Raw genomic sequence first — 15,046 nt, 5'->3', positions numbered from 1 at the left:
AAAGTCAGACACGACAGACCAACTAAGCGCACACACACACACACGCATGCACACACACAACTTCACATTAGATGAAGTTCAGGGTACCGGCTGAGTGTGAAGAATTAGCACAGCACAAGTATGATAGCGGTTTATGTTATCAGCAATGAGATAACTCGGATGGTAACAATCATCATCATCTTTGTGACAGATTTCTTAACGTCTGCAAAAACAGTGTTAAGTCTTACTTAAAGCTGCCTTATTGCAGCAGGAAATAACCCTCTCTTCCTTGCTGAGACTGGCTTCTCTGGTGGTTCAGCTGGTAAAGAATGCGCCTGCAATGCAGGAGACTTGGGTCCAATCCCTGGGTTGGGATGATCCCTTGGAGAAGGGAACAGCTACCCACTCCAGTATTCTGGCCTAGAGAATCCCATGGACTGCATAGTCCATGGGGTCGCAAAGAGTTGGACACAACTCAGTGACTTTCACTTTCACTTTCCTTGCTGAGTTGGGAACTCAACTGACATTCACTTAGTCAGCTGGGACTGGAACCTATAATAAAACGGCTATATTTAAATTCACATTTCACTTGCAAGCATCTCCATCAACTTGTAAATCAGATTATTAAATTCGTGGTCATTATTTTTTAAAATCTGCATACTAGATAGTCTAGCAACCAATAATACGGCATTTCTACTTAACAGCAGAAAGACACTTTAGCCATAATCTCTGACAGCTCCTAGTCAGGACAGCAGGTGTAAACTCTCATATGCTACAGAAGCATTCAATTTGTACAACCTCAAAACAACTAACATATCACATTCAAAATAATTTAATTAAAATGCTTCTAGATCAAGAGTATTATTACTCAGTTACATTCTAAAACAAAGCCTGCAGGATAAAATTATGGAGTCTGTCATAAACTCTGGATAGAAATTCACTGAAATTCAATCACTCAACTGCTATCTATTTGGCAATTGTAGGAATGACAATATGCCACTCTCATTAGCAGTTTCCTCCTGTCAACAGATCAGAGGCACTCATGATGAAGAACACAGGAAGTTATTTTATTATGGCTAGATAAAAAGAAAGCTACCTTCTACCGAAATGACAACAAAGGTTAATATTTTCATAAGACATTTGTAATTTCTTTGCAAGAATCATAAATCAGGCAGTGTAAATTCCTCACTTGGAATCTTAGAATTTCTCCAGATTCCTTACAACTGTAAAACTAGGCTTCTCTGGAAAAATCACCAACATTTTATAAAATGTGATTTAGTTAACCACACCTTCCTTAATACTTTTTGACAAATCTTTGGCCCAAAATATAACTCCCTAGCAAAACCAATATTCCTCCTTCATCACCACAAGCAAACTTACCTATCAGTAAGGAGAATAATCAAAAGCACTGGCTCAGGCAAATGTAAAGAGCTCTATGAGGCTTCAGTTCTGGAGCCAAGAGTGTTTAAATGAACCCAAGGGTTAGATGGCCATGGCTACCACCCTTTCTACGGAAACCAAAGGAATCTGCACTGAGGTGTAGGGCTTCCAGGCGCCTCCCTTTGTTCTAAGTAGAATGCTAATGCTAAAAGCGCAGTTTGCATTCCTGCTAGCTCTAGAAAACACTGATGCAGTCTGACAAAGCTTAAAATACCCTGATGGGGAAAAAAATAAGTCCCAGAGGTGGGACCTCCCCTGTGTACCAGTAAAACAAGCCACAAGGTGAATGTGTAAATTTGAACGGTTCAAAATTTGTGGTCACATTAATGCTCTTTCATCTCCTTTGAAAGATATATTAGAGGCATTGCGAAAAGAAAATTTCCACTTCTTGTGAATGTCCATTAAGGAAGTCCAGGATATGTCTTTGAATTTTTTCCACCTCTTTCTTCTCCCGAGTGTCCAGAATTTTCACTGGCAGATGAAAGCAGGAAGGCAAAAAGAGAAAGAAATTCCTTAGGGCAGTGAAATATAGATCAAGGCAGACAGAGCACAATGGGATGAAAAATGCAATGAAGTTAAGGACATGAAGAGGAAAAAACCTAACAATATGACTTATTCATATGTTAGCCTATGTTTTAAAGTATAGGAGAAATTTCATTTCAAATCATTTTTAATGCTGATTTTCATTACATAGGAGATGATTTTTCATTATAAAGCAGATGATTACTATTTAATCTTAATTAAAAAAATAATCTAAAAATATCTCATATTATCACTATCTATACAGTTGATGAAGTTTGTTTTCCTCAAAAGTTTTCTTTCCTCTTTATATGGGAAAATTATATAACAGATTACACAGTTCAGTGAATGACTGTGGCCAAAGGCTTTAGAGCAGTGATCAACCCTTCATATCTTTAATTTATAAGTCTCTGTAGATATTTATTGATGAGCACATAAATAATATATCAGTCACTTCACCTAACACATAACTTTATCATTATTTCAGCAAGGAAAATCAGATAATCAGACTGCTTTTGCCTTTTCCAATGAGGGAAATAAATGTTTATGTATTGCCAGGACATGGAATGTTTTCAGCTCTACTGGATTTCATTTATTTTTCATTTTAAAGTTTCTCAGCTGGATATCAGAATGCAAATTTATGAATGGTAACAATTGTATGTGCTTAAAACAACCACTCTACCAAATCTATTTTCCTAGTACTCTTATGGAATGTGACCAATACTATGACTTTTTAATTGAGTTCAAGATTATTGATGAATTTTATGGACAAAATTCAGTATTGATCAGTGGTGACAGCTAAACAATAGATGATGGATTAAAAAGTTTTTTATCTTAAAAATGCATCATAAATACAAGAAATATCAGATTGGGAAACAGTGTGAAAAAGTGACCTAGCAGACTTCTTAAAGAAACTTCTATAAATAAGTCTAATATGATTGCATAAAAAAGAACTGGTCTACACCCTCAGTTTGATATTGGTCTTGTTAGGGGAAAAAAATGTCACTTTGTCTGGAACATTTTTCCTCAAGACTTTGGCTGAAACTCATGCCACAGCTACTTCATTCCAAAAAGAAGAGAGAACAAATCAACAGCCAGAAAATTATTATTGCTCTGTAGCTACCCCCCTGTAACTCCCCCCAAAAAAATTCTCAACTGGGAGCCTAACTATTCTTTTTCAACTTTGTCACTTTTTTCTCTACTTCCATATAAACTCAAAGGACTCCTCTGGGTCTGGGCTTTTGTGCTCTTCACTATAAATAAACCTTCCTTTTGCAGCTGTAAAGAGGGGAAAAAGTGTCTTCTTTACTGCTAGCTAAAAAAGGAAGGTTGTGAAGGTAAGAAACCTTTCATAAACAGGTCAAGAGAAAGATTTCCCAAGAGCTAGAATCTGTATGATGACATGGAATTTACAAAGGTGCCAGAATGCTCAAAAATATGTTGGGGTTTTGGTAAAGTCATGGCTAAGAGTTCAGGCATAGTTCTGAGTTCGGATCCTGCATTACTGTTGCCTGGATTACTTAAAGTCATTTAACTTCCCTCATTTATAAAAAGAGAATTATAATAGTTGTAGTGAAGTGACACAGATAAACACCTAACAATGCCTCATATTTAAAATGATGTTAGCCATTAATTTTACTCTTGGTAATTTAGTGCACTGAGAAAAATAGACAAATGTATATCAATTTCTATAACTTGGTAACTAGAGCATGCATGCCTCCTCTAAAGAAAGTAACTGTAAATCAATGACATTTGAATGATGCCACCAATTCTAGCCAGCTTTGCAGTTAATCATTCACTCATATTCTAATTCATTCAACAAAGCAGTGAAAATGGCAAGCAGATCTAGTCCCTCAATGAGCTTAAATTTTAATGATATATACGGCTTGTGTTATTTTACAAGTACATGTAATAATTATTCAATTTTAGGTTTTTCAGGGTCAGAGGCGTATATCCGAATTTTTTGTTGAAGGCAGAAGAAGAGGGTGACAGAGGATAAGAGGGTTGGATGGCATTAGCGATACAATGGACATGAACTTGGGCAAACTCCAGTAGATCGTGAGGGACAGGGAGGCCTGGTGTGTCCATGGGGTTGCAGAGAGTCAGACACGACTTGGGGACTGAACAACAATAACATTCACTGACTTAAACTGTAACTGATAATAAGTGTTCTCTCTACCATTCAAATATTGGTCCGTTATTTGAAGCTGTATGGCTGTCCTGTGGTTTAAAATTGTATGTGAGTGCGTGCTCAGTTGCTTCAGTCACATCCAACTCTTTGCAATCCTATGGACTGTAGCCTGCCAGGCTCCTCCGTCCACGGGAGTCTCCAGGCAGGAGTATTGGAGTGAGTTGCCATGCCCTCCTCCAGGAGATCTTCCGGATCCAAGAATCGAACCCACATCTTCTGCATTGCAGGCGGATTCTTTACCCCTGAGCCACCAGGGAAGCCCTTAAAACTATAGGGAGAATGCCCAAAGTATTTATTGTAATAAAAGTCACAGAGACAAACAACATTATGGGCTTATGAAGATCCAAGATTAAGAGTTTTTGAAAAACAAATAGAGATGGATGAAAGTCAAATATTATTGCTATAGGCATACTTTAATGAATAAAAGAAGTGTAGGAAAAAATGGCAAAAATTCCCAAGCTGTACTTCAAATTAGTTAAAAACAAATATTTGCCAATTCAGCCTTCATTTTGCACACTATTCAATACATAAACTTGTAAAGATGTGCAAATTTTCTTGCTATGCTGATTATAAAGTTGAACAATGGGTTCATTTATTCTTATAAGTCCTTAACTGGAAGAAATGTCAATTCTTTTTTTTCCCCTTTCTATCTCATCCTGTGGTGAGGCCCCTAAGGTACAGCCAGTTTCAGCACCATGGACAAAGCGCTAAACGCACTCAGCCTTTTGAGAGGTACAGAAAACATCCCGCTTAGGCTGAAATGTAAGAAATAACTTAATGGGAGCGATCTTCCATTTTCATATGTTTTAAGGATCAAATGAATACTCTGCACAAATGTTCAGCTGGATAAAATTAAGTTTACACTTTCAAACCCCTTCTATCTTATGGAAAAACATAATGGCCCTTTTAAAGACATGCATCACTGTGATAAATGTATTTAAGTGTCATTAGGTTTAATGGTTCCAACTCATTCAAACTATTATATCCTACCTTTTAAAGTTAATTTAATGCGTATTAATGGTGTGAAATTGATGAAATTATGAATTGAATTTCCCTGGGCACAGGTTAAACCAAGAAAGAAGGGAGAGGACAGGTTAATATTACCTTTCACCCCATTCTTCATTTGTTCTACAAAGGTGTCAGCTCTGCCCTTGGGAAGGAAATGCTCAGTGTTAGTAAGCTGAACTTAAATTGATTTTTATGGTTTTAAACTCAGGTAACTGACTGTGGTTGGGTTACCAAAGGTTTGAAGTTTTCTTCAGGGGATAAGAAAATACATGCACTTCTGAGAGTAAGTTCATATTTTATTCCATAGTTTCAGAGAATTAAATAACTTGTCACGCCCTTTCCTTCCTGTATTCATCTTACAGATTCAATTCAGAGGGTAACTCAGGATATTTATATTGTAATCTCTCCCTTACATCATCACCATGTATCAGACTTAAAATGGCTCAGTTTAAAATCTGAGCTAAATAGTATGATAATACATACTATTATTATTATGTGAAAAATTGAAAAATCCAAGGTTATGCTCCCAGGCACACTTGATGCAGCAATACTTTCGTAGTATCAGGAAGTGTGCTAAATCACTTCAGTTGTCTGACTCGTTGCGACCCCATGGACTGTAGCCCACCAGGCTCTTCTGTTCATGGGATTTTCCCAGCAGAAATACTGGAGTAGGTTGCCATGTCCTTCTCCAAGTAACAGAAAGACTGGAATCTAATTTTGAACTGTGACTTGCAAAAATATTAAGAATGAGAAAAATATTCTCTTTAATTATGTTGGAAGGGAGAAGAGACAAAAATGTACAGTCACAACTTATTACAGTTCTTTTAATATTGGTGGATGATGGATAGCTATGAGAAGATGGAAGTTTATAGTTACTCTTTTGCTTTTCTGTCAATTAAAATGATCTCCAAACTAAAAAGCACAGAATAAAATTTGGAAAGGATACTAAAACTCAAGCAAATTAATGCTACTAGCTTCTCATAAGGCATTTAGTTCATTTGACAAATCATGTCCTGGACATTATAATCTCACCTTTTACAAACAGGATTATAATATTTTTAGTGTTGTTAAAGAATCTGGAGATGAAGAGAGATGCGAAGAGCATAAAAATCTAGAAATAAAATACATAGTTTTGATTTTCACAAATTAGAAGGAACAGTCTCTAAAACCAACATAAAATATTAGACAATATTCTGAAACAAATTAATAAAAAGATGGCTTCTGAGCACTTGAAAAAGTAAAGAATATTCAGAAATTAGCTTGGTCTCCAAAGAATAACTTAGCAAGCCTAGTCTTTTTTTTTTTTTTTTTTGCAAATAGGGTTAAAATTAGTAAATCTGAGACATGGTCAGATGTTGTAAATACAGAAGTTTACTTAGACCAGGCAATTAACACAAATAAGCCAAATGGCCCAGTATACTATCAAATGGAATGTAAGGAGCACTGTGAATACAGAAGGTTGTGCCCCAGCTGCCACTTCTCAGCTCTAAATGGTGTTATTTTCCCAGGGAAGTCAGAAATCTGGGATTTTTATGTGAATCATTGTGACTTTAAAAAATTTAACTGCAACTTTTTATTCATGAATACTCTCCTGGGTTGAAGGCGGCTCAGTGGTAAAGAATCCGCCTGCCAATGCAGGAGACACAGGAGACTCAGGTTTGCTCCCTGGGTCAGAAGATTCCCAGGAGAAGGAGCTGGCAACCCACTCCAGTATTCTTGCCTGGAAAATTCCATGATCAGTAGAGCCTAGCGGGCTACAGCCTATGGGGTCGCAAAGAGTCAGACATAACTGAGCACATACACACACATTCCTGATTTTAAAACAAAACAAAATACAATTGTAGAATGAATCTGACCCACTGGGTGCCAGCTTGGGACATGTGACCTTGGGTGAGGCCTCTGGCAAGGTTTCACATATCACTGCTGAGAATTTCTGGCTAGGTGACAGTCAGACATTACAATTAGATGAGTTCAAATTTTATCTCAATATAAGGAAAATTCCAATGAAGGCATGGGCAGCCCTTACACTAGAAGTACTCACTTTAACCACAATCTGGCAATTCAAAAGACCATATGGGGAAATAACCTGGAGCTGAATTTTGAAATTAATGTTAATATATTTTCAAAAATGTGAATACACTTATGTTATATATACATGTCTTCTATCATTTACTCATTCATTTGAGGACATTTATTAGAAACATGCTATTGCCAAGTACTGTTCTAGGTGCTGGGAGTGCAATAGGAACAAAAATCTTTGCTCTTATGGAGTATACACACTGTATTTATCCTATTTGGACATTGTCATAGGGGCACTTTATAAATGCGTATTTTTGTGTGCTAAATGCATTCTGAAGTTTTGCTCAGCATTCAGTGTAGGACATGAAATTCTCAGTGAAAAACACATTACACTGTGACACATGGGTGTTGTTAGCTAACAGTTTTAATTATTCTTTTAAATTTTCTTTTTAAAATATTTATTGTGCGCCTGCCATGCTGCTAGGGTAAAATACTGAACTAGGTATGATATAGAATCAATGAGTATAGGTTGGGATATGATCACACTCCACATAGATCAACATTTTGAATACTTTGGTATTCAAATAAGCCAGATATGCTGCCTTATCTTTGATCAACTTTCCACAAACTAAAGAAATTAGAGATGAGGATGAAATCATCAGACACGTGGCAGGGGTTGTTCCAACATCAGTATAGAAAGAGAAACACCTCATCTTTGTTTTTAAATCCCATCACGCTGTGACAATCCCTAAGAAAGGCAATTCGAAAGAATACTCAAACTACCACACAATTGCACTCATCTCACACGCTAGTAAAGTAATGCTCAAAATTCTCCAAGCCAGGCTTCAGCAATACATGAACCGAGAACTTCCAGATGTTCAAGCTGGTTTTAGAAAAGGCAGAGGAACCAGACATCAAATTGCCAATATCCACTGGATCATCGAAAAAGCAAGAGAGTTCCAGAAAAACATCTATGTCTGTTTTATTGACTACGCCAAAGACTTCAACTTTGTGGATCACAATAAACTGTGGAAAATTCTGAAAGAGATGGGAATACCAGACCACCTGACCCGGCTCTTGAGAAACCTGTATGCAGGTCAGGAAGCAACTGTTGGAACTGGGCATAGAACAACAGACTGGTTCCAAATAGGAAAAGGAGTATGTCAAGGCTGTATATTGTCACCTTGATTATTTAACTTATATGCAGAGTACATCATGAGAAACGCTGGGCTGGAAGAAGCACACGCTGGAATCAAGATTGCTGGAAGAAATACCAATAACCTCAGATATGCAGATGACACCACCCTTATGGCAGAAAGTGAAGAGGAACTAAAAAGCCTCTTGATGAAAGTGAAAGAGGAGAGTGAAAAAGTTGGCTTAAGCTCAACATTCAGAAAACTAATATCATGGCATCTGGTCCCTTCACCTCATGGGAAATAGATGTGGAGACACTGGAAACAGTGTCAGACTTTATTTTTTTGGGCTCCAAAATCACTGCAGATGGTGACTGCAACCATGAAATTAAAAGACGCTTACTCCTTGGAAGGAAAGTTATGACCAACCTAGACAGCATATTAAAAAGCAGAGACATTACTTTGCCAACAAAGGTCCATCTGGTCAAGGCTATGGTTTTTCCAATGGTCATGTATGGATGTGAGAGTTGGACTGTGAAGAAAGCTGAGCATCGAAAAATTGATGCTTTTGAACTGTGGTGTTGGAGAAGACTTTTGAGAGTCCCTTGGACTGCAAGGAGATCCAACCAGTCCATCCTAAAGGAGATCAGTCCTGGGTGTTCACTGGAAGGACTGATGCTGAAGCTGAAACTCCAGTACTTTGGCCACCTCATGGGAAGAGCTGACTCACTGGAAAAGACCCTGATGCTGGGAGGGATTGGGGGCAGGAGGAGAAGGGGGTGACAGAGAATGAGATGGCTGGATGGCATCACTGACTCGATGGACATGAATTTGAGTAAACTCCGGGAGCTGGTGATGGACAGGGAGGCCTGGCGTGCTGCGATTCATGGAGTCGCAAAGAGTCAGAGACGACTGAGCAACTGAACTGAACTGAACTGAACGCTGTGGCAAGCTAATTCTAAAATGAGGCGGCAAGCATGGTGAAGTCTAGTATACACCTATGAATGAATCTGGTCTAATACAATTTCTGGCTTTTCTATCCATATTGGTGGAGGGGTAAGAAAAATGATTTTGAAAAATTGCCATGTATTCAAAATAATCCCATCTGATTTTGTAGGTAATTAAAAATTTAAAAAAACAAAGGGTCAGAAATAACTGGGGGAGTTAGGATACGACTAAGTTTATTTCTCCTTATGTTGATTCAGTCACAGTCGAAAAATCAATATTCCTTCCTCTCAAATCTGGAAGTTGTTGGCTGGAAGGTTCAGGAAGATTTTTTTAAGTTGTCCAAGAGATATGCTTATGTTTCTTGAGAAGCAAAGTTAAGAACAAGGCAATAGATCATTTTAATGTTTGAAGATAGATTATTTAAATTAAAAAATCATGGCCCTGAAGAATGCTTTTGTTAAGAGAAAATGCTATTTTTTTTTTCCTTCCTGATGAGTGAACATTCTCACTGAAGTTTTATGATCACCAAAGCTCATTTTGGAGAAGGGCATGGCAACCCACTTCAGTACTCTTGCCTGGAAAATCCCATGGACAGAGGAGGCTGGCTGGCTAAAATCCATGGGGTTGGAAGGAGTCAGATACAACTGAAGTGACTTAGCACAAAGTTCATTTTAGAATTAGCAAAGGCACAATGAGTTAAAGTTCCTTAAAAGCATTTTTTTAGGAATGCATTTTAATAATACTGTTAGGATTCTTCCACACTTAAGTACCTATCTTTTTTCACACCATTTTTAAAAATTCACTTTGAGTACGCCAAGGTTTTCTCATCCATGGGTTATTTTCAAAGAGAGCTCTATAGCAAACCAAAGGCCACACAGTTTAAGCAAAATGAGTTAACATGATCTGAAAAGAGAGACAGAAAAATCCCATATACTGATGACTTGGTGATTAAGCCTGGGAGACAACTTGAATAATTATTATCATAAATTATAGAAATAAAAACCAAATATAGCTTCTAACTGCTATATTCTTGCTGAGATGCTCCACTCTGGTAAAGACTTGAAGTTATTTTAGGAATATTTTATAATTTAAAAAGCTTAATGACAATTGTCTTTTTCCAGAAGGAATGAGAGGCCATGTCTCAAATGGATGTGAGGCGACCTAGTTCTCTCTGTCTCTGCAGCACTGATCCTGAGCTGTTCTGCAGAGCTGGGCTTGCCTCCCTCACCACTCCCTGGAACACTTCTCAAAGCCTTAACATTACACAGCATTCCCAGGGTGGTGGTGATTTAGGTGGATAAGTCTCTTTAAAGTTATATTTCTAAATAAAATAAAGTTATATTTCTATTTTTACAAATTTTGGAACATGTAACATAACACCTCAACCTGATATTACATGGATATTACTCCTTAGATGAAGGCTCAAGTGAAAAAAAAAGTGTGTCAATTTAAATGATAGTATTAAGAGAATTACAATTTGTATTTAGAAATAATAAACATTGTCAAGGACACCAGAGTAACTGAGATTCTGGAAATAATGCCTTATCCCATGGAGAAACATGCTTTGGAATTTGATATACTTACAAAATGACTTTTTAAAAATGCTTTTATTTTGAAATAATGATAGGTTCATGGGATGTAGTAAAGATAGTACAGAGAATTCCTATATGCCTTTTGTCCAGTTTCCCCGAGTGAGTCTATCTTACATAGTACAGTACAATATCAAAAGTAGGAGACTGAGTTAGTGCAATGTGTGTTCATAGCTCTATGACACTTTATCTTATATATATAAGGGATAAAGAGTCATATATATAGGCTTCCCTGGTGGCTCAGAGAAAAAAGAATCTGCTTGCAATGCAGGAGACCCAGGTTTGATCCCAGGGTTGGGAAGATTCCCCCAGAGAAGGGAATGGCTACTGACTCCAGTATTCTTGTCTGAAGAATTCCACAGACAGAGGAGCTTCGTGTGTCCCAAAGACATGTCATGGACATGAAAGTGAAAGTGTTAGTCACTCAGTCATGTATATATCTATGTACATATATATATATATATATACACCATACACACACACACACACACACACATATAATACCATGGTTATATAACCATCATCACAATCAAGATACATAACCTTTCCATCATGACAAAGATTTCCTTCATGCTACCTAGTTATAGTCACAGACCCTTTCACCCCCATCTCTAAGTGCTGCCCATCAGGCCAATTGTAAGATTACTCTTTTAAGCTTATCTCTTACACACTTTTACTAAAATGTGAGAAAACCACAGGACTGGGTGTTAGGAGATGGCTGGTTCTAAGTTTGCCATTGACTAATTCATATTCTTGGACTACTTACTTACTCTCTGCCAGACTCAGCAGCTCATCTATATAAGTGAAGATCTGAACTATTTTTTAGGACACCAGCATTTAAGTACCCATATAATTACCTGAACTCAATTATAATACCATTTTAAAGACTACTGCATGCAAATCAAGTTAATAAAATTTGATTTAAATATGTGGAGATCAACAAGGATCGAACGGTGTGTTATAAATGTATTTTTCATTAAAATAGTGTCATTGTCACATAAATTAGGAAACCAAATGTTGCATTATGATAATACACTGCTGCTCTAAAGTCTGAAGCAAGTAAAAAACACGATTTCCCCCATCTCTCAAGGGGACAAATGTTGCTGCTCTTCCAAAAGCACAAGTGGAGAAAACTTGGCACTGTGATAACCTGACTTCCTTGCCTCTAAAACATCTTTTGAAGAAGAAGAAGAAGAAGCAAACATCTCTAATATATGCCCAGCCAAGTGCGGCAGCAGACACTTAAAGCTGAAAATTTTGAACTGCGGGGTTCAAATTTGGCTCTTTTCTGAGAAGCAAGACTCAGGACCCTGAAACTGCTCTTTGCTTCTGCTGCTCAGGGTCTGGGGTCAGAACCATAGAACCTTCCAGGAACCTAGCAGTGGACTTTCCCGCTTTCCCTGATGTCACTACTTGCTTAACACTGGAGAACCAGAGAAAGACAAGAGGAAAGCGGTTTACACCAAGTGGCTTCTTCCACTTAAAGCTTTAAAAATCTTCTCCCACGCACCAATTCAACCTTCCAGCTCTCTACAATTCACTCCTATTTTAAATTCACCCAGCAAGAAGATGCCATCCAGTATGAGGATGTTTTTGAGCTCATCAACTGAGCCTTTCTAACACACTGATGAAAAATGTCCTCCCTCCTCACCAAATAATCTGGTGAAAAATGCCTAAGGGAGGAGAAACTTGACAAGTGTGCTCTGGGGACTCTGCACCCACCCGTGCCGCTGGAGAGATCGCCTGAGGCTTTCCTTCTGGATACCATCAATTCTTTACTGAACCTTCTTTATCAAAAGGCACACTTTCCAAGCCCCACTTCCGCCAATAATTACTAAAGGAACAACCCCCCCCCCCCCCCGCCCACCGACGGCCTGGTCAGCCTCTCCTGTTTCAACAAGAATCTTGTCCAGCTCAATCATCTCAAAAACCAACCAAACAGGGACACTGTCCCAGCTGCCTTCCTCTGCCGAAAGTTCCCATTTTCCACCACCTTCTCTGCGGGTGCCCGAGCACCCTGGATACCACCCCCGCCCCGCCCCCATCACTGGAAGGGGTGGCGCCCGGGGCCCGAGCATCCATCTCCGCCCTCTCTGGACCACAGAGCATCCGTCGCCCTCCGGCGCCGGTGGGCACTGCTCGCAAAGCCCTCACAGGTGTCCATTCTTACCCTTTCTCTCCCAGAAAGGCCCCATTGCGCCGTCCAGGAGGAGGCATCCGCACGCGCCCGGGAGACCGGGGCGCGGCTGGGCCGGCGTCGGGTGCGGACGGGACCCGGCGCCGCCGCGGGTGTGCGCTCGGGCTCTGGGAGCCGGGCACTGCCCGCTCCGCCCGCGCCTGCCCGGGCCGGACACGTGGTGCCTTCTCCGCCCGCGCGCTGGGATCCGGGCGGCGGCCCCTTGGCCCCTGCAGCCGCCGGGCAGCGAACCGCGTGGGGAGAAGGGCGGGAGCCAGCGGGCCGGGGACCAGTAGGCGGGGCGCGGCGGCGGGCTCCTGCTCCGGGGACGGCCGACCGCAGGCTCGGGCTCGGTCGCCCAGGCCCGCAGCCGCCTTCGCCGCAGGCTCGTTTCCCGAAGCCGCCGGGGCGGTGCACTGCGGAGGCTGCGGCTTCCCGCCCGCGGAGGGAGGCCGGGCCAAGGGCGGGAAGGTGTGCGCTGCGCGACCTCCTTCTCGCGCGCGTGCGGATGCCCGGGGTCACTGAGGCTGGAGTCCGCCTCGCGCTCTTCACTCACCGGGAGAAGCAATACCCGGTCCCCGCGCGGGAGATGCAAACCCTTGAACCCCGCGGCGTGGCCCTGAGGTGCCCTTGAGGACGGCCTCTACCGGGGAAAATTTCCTCTCGCGACCGCAGCCTATGTGAAGCAGCTAAGGAAACACTGCCCAAATTCAGGGCCAAGACTTACCTGCAGCCTCTCCTTGTTGACCTTGGGCGCCTCGTCTAAACAAGGTGTCAGTGTCCGAATTTCCTGACCCCGAGAATAAACGTGGTCAATCACTTTCTACCTCTCAGGAGATAATAGCGATTGGGCTTTAAAAACCAAGTAAAATACCCCAGCGGCAGCAGTGCAATAGAGATAAAATTCGCACTGATTTTAGGTAAGGCGGAAGGAAATGTCGGCACAGGGAAGAAAGCCGTTCCAATTCGTGGGTTGGTCCAAATGCAAAACTAGTCCATCAGCCCCACTACCTGCTTTCCTGGGAAGGTGGGTCTTGGCAGCGACTGGTGGGAAGGTACTCTTCCCCACGACGTTCTAAGAGGCCTGTGCAGCCCCATGAAGAACGTTCAGCTCTACTAAAGATCTTCACCATGGAACTGGTTACATCTTTAGGCAGAGGCAGATGGGCCCCCAGGGTAAAGTGGCTTCATTCCTTGGGGATCCAAAGAATACAATAAATACCTTTAGATCAACATCAAAGCACAAACCCCTGAACTCACACTTCCCTGGACATGTTGCAAGAATGCAGTGTAATTATGGAAAGTGTTGTAGAATTCATTTTAGAAGAAACCCCCTGGAGGTTTATAGAATCGTGGAGATGGAAAGGACTTTAAAATATCGCCAACTCCAGCCTTTGAGATGTGTCAATCATGCTTCCTCAGTTCTTGGGTTAAAAAAAAAAAGTCTTTCTCCCTTACCTACTTGTTTCTTCCTAGATTCTAGATTTAAATAGAGACCAGTGCGAGCATCCAGGCAGGCGCGAAACTAAAGAAAATTCTTGTTTGGCTTCTCTAGACTTGAGAATAATGTTAAATAACCAGCTCACAAGTTGGGAAGTTTCAAATGATGCAGAGAAGCCACATGGTCCTTTCAGGAACCCAAAATTAAAGAAAAACATATTCAGTTAAAGTGATTGCAAAGAAATGCCAGCTTTTCTTTTATGGAGATAAACTGTAATTGTCTTGTGCTAAGAATATTTGAAGTTCAGTTCTTCACTGCCTTAAATATATAGAGCTAGAACTTGATTATAATTTATTTATTAATTGAGCAGCATTTACTCAGTACCACATTCCAGACTTAATTTGTTTTTCCTTTTCCTCTTTCCATTTCCTTAAGGCATGTTTGTTAAAGTTTGATTAGGTTGCTGTTACTCCTCTAAGTTACCAGGACAGGCAGGAACTCACTTTCGCTATGTATATTATGTGCCAGACACCAGTTTATGTCATCTCATGTAATTGTTCATTTTCCTTAAGCTGTCATTCTTTACTGATGAAGAAAAGAAAG

At 40.3% G+C, this 15,046-nt stretch overlaps 1 protein-coding gene across 1 annotated transcript in view; it reads right to left on the bottom strand.

The window, feature by feature from the left end:
• SYBU (syntabulin) overlaps positions 1 to 13,907 on the bottom strand; it is a 122,325-nt gene extending 108,418 nt beyond the window's left edge. The window contains exon 1 of the mRNA XM_070477241.1: positions 13,730 to 13,907. The gene's annotated coding sequence lies outside the window, so the exon portion shown is untranslated. The remainder of the gene's footprint in view (positions 1 to 13,729) is intronic.
• Positions 13,908 to 15,046: the final 1,139 nt, after the last annotated feature.

This window comes from Odocoileus virginianus, chromosome 15, assembly GCF_023699985.2.
Source record: "Odocoileus virginianus isolate 20LAN1187 ecotype Illinois chromosome 15, Ovbor_1.2, whole genome shotgun sequence".
Taxonomy (NCBI): Eukaryota; Metazoa; Chordata; class Mammalia; order Artiodactyla; family Cervidae; genus Odocoileus; species Odocoileus virginianus.
Note: the sequence above shows the minus strand (reverse complement) of the source record. Positions and strands in the feature narration are given on the sequence as shown.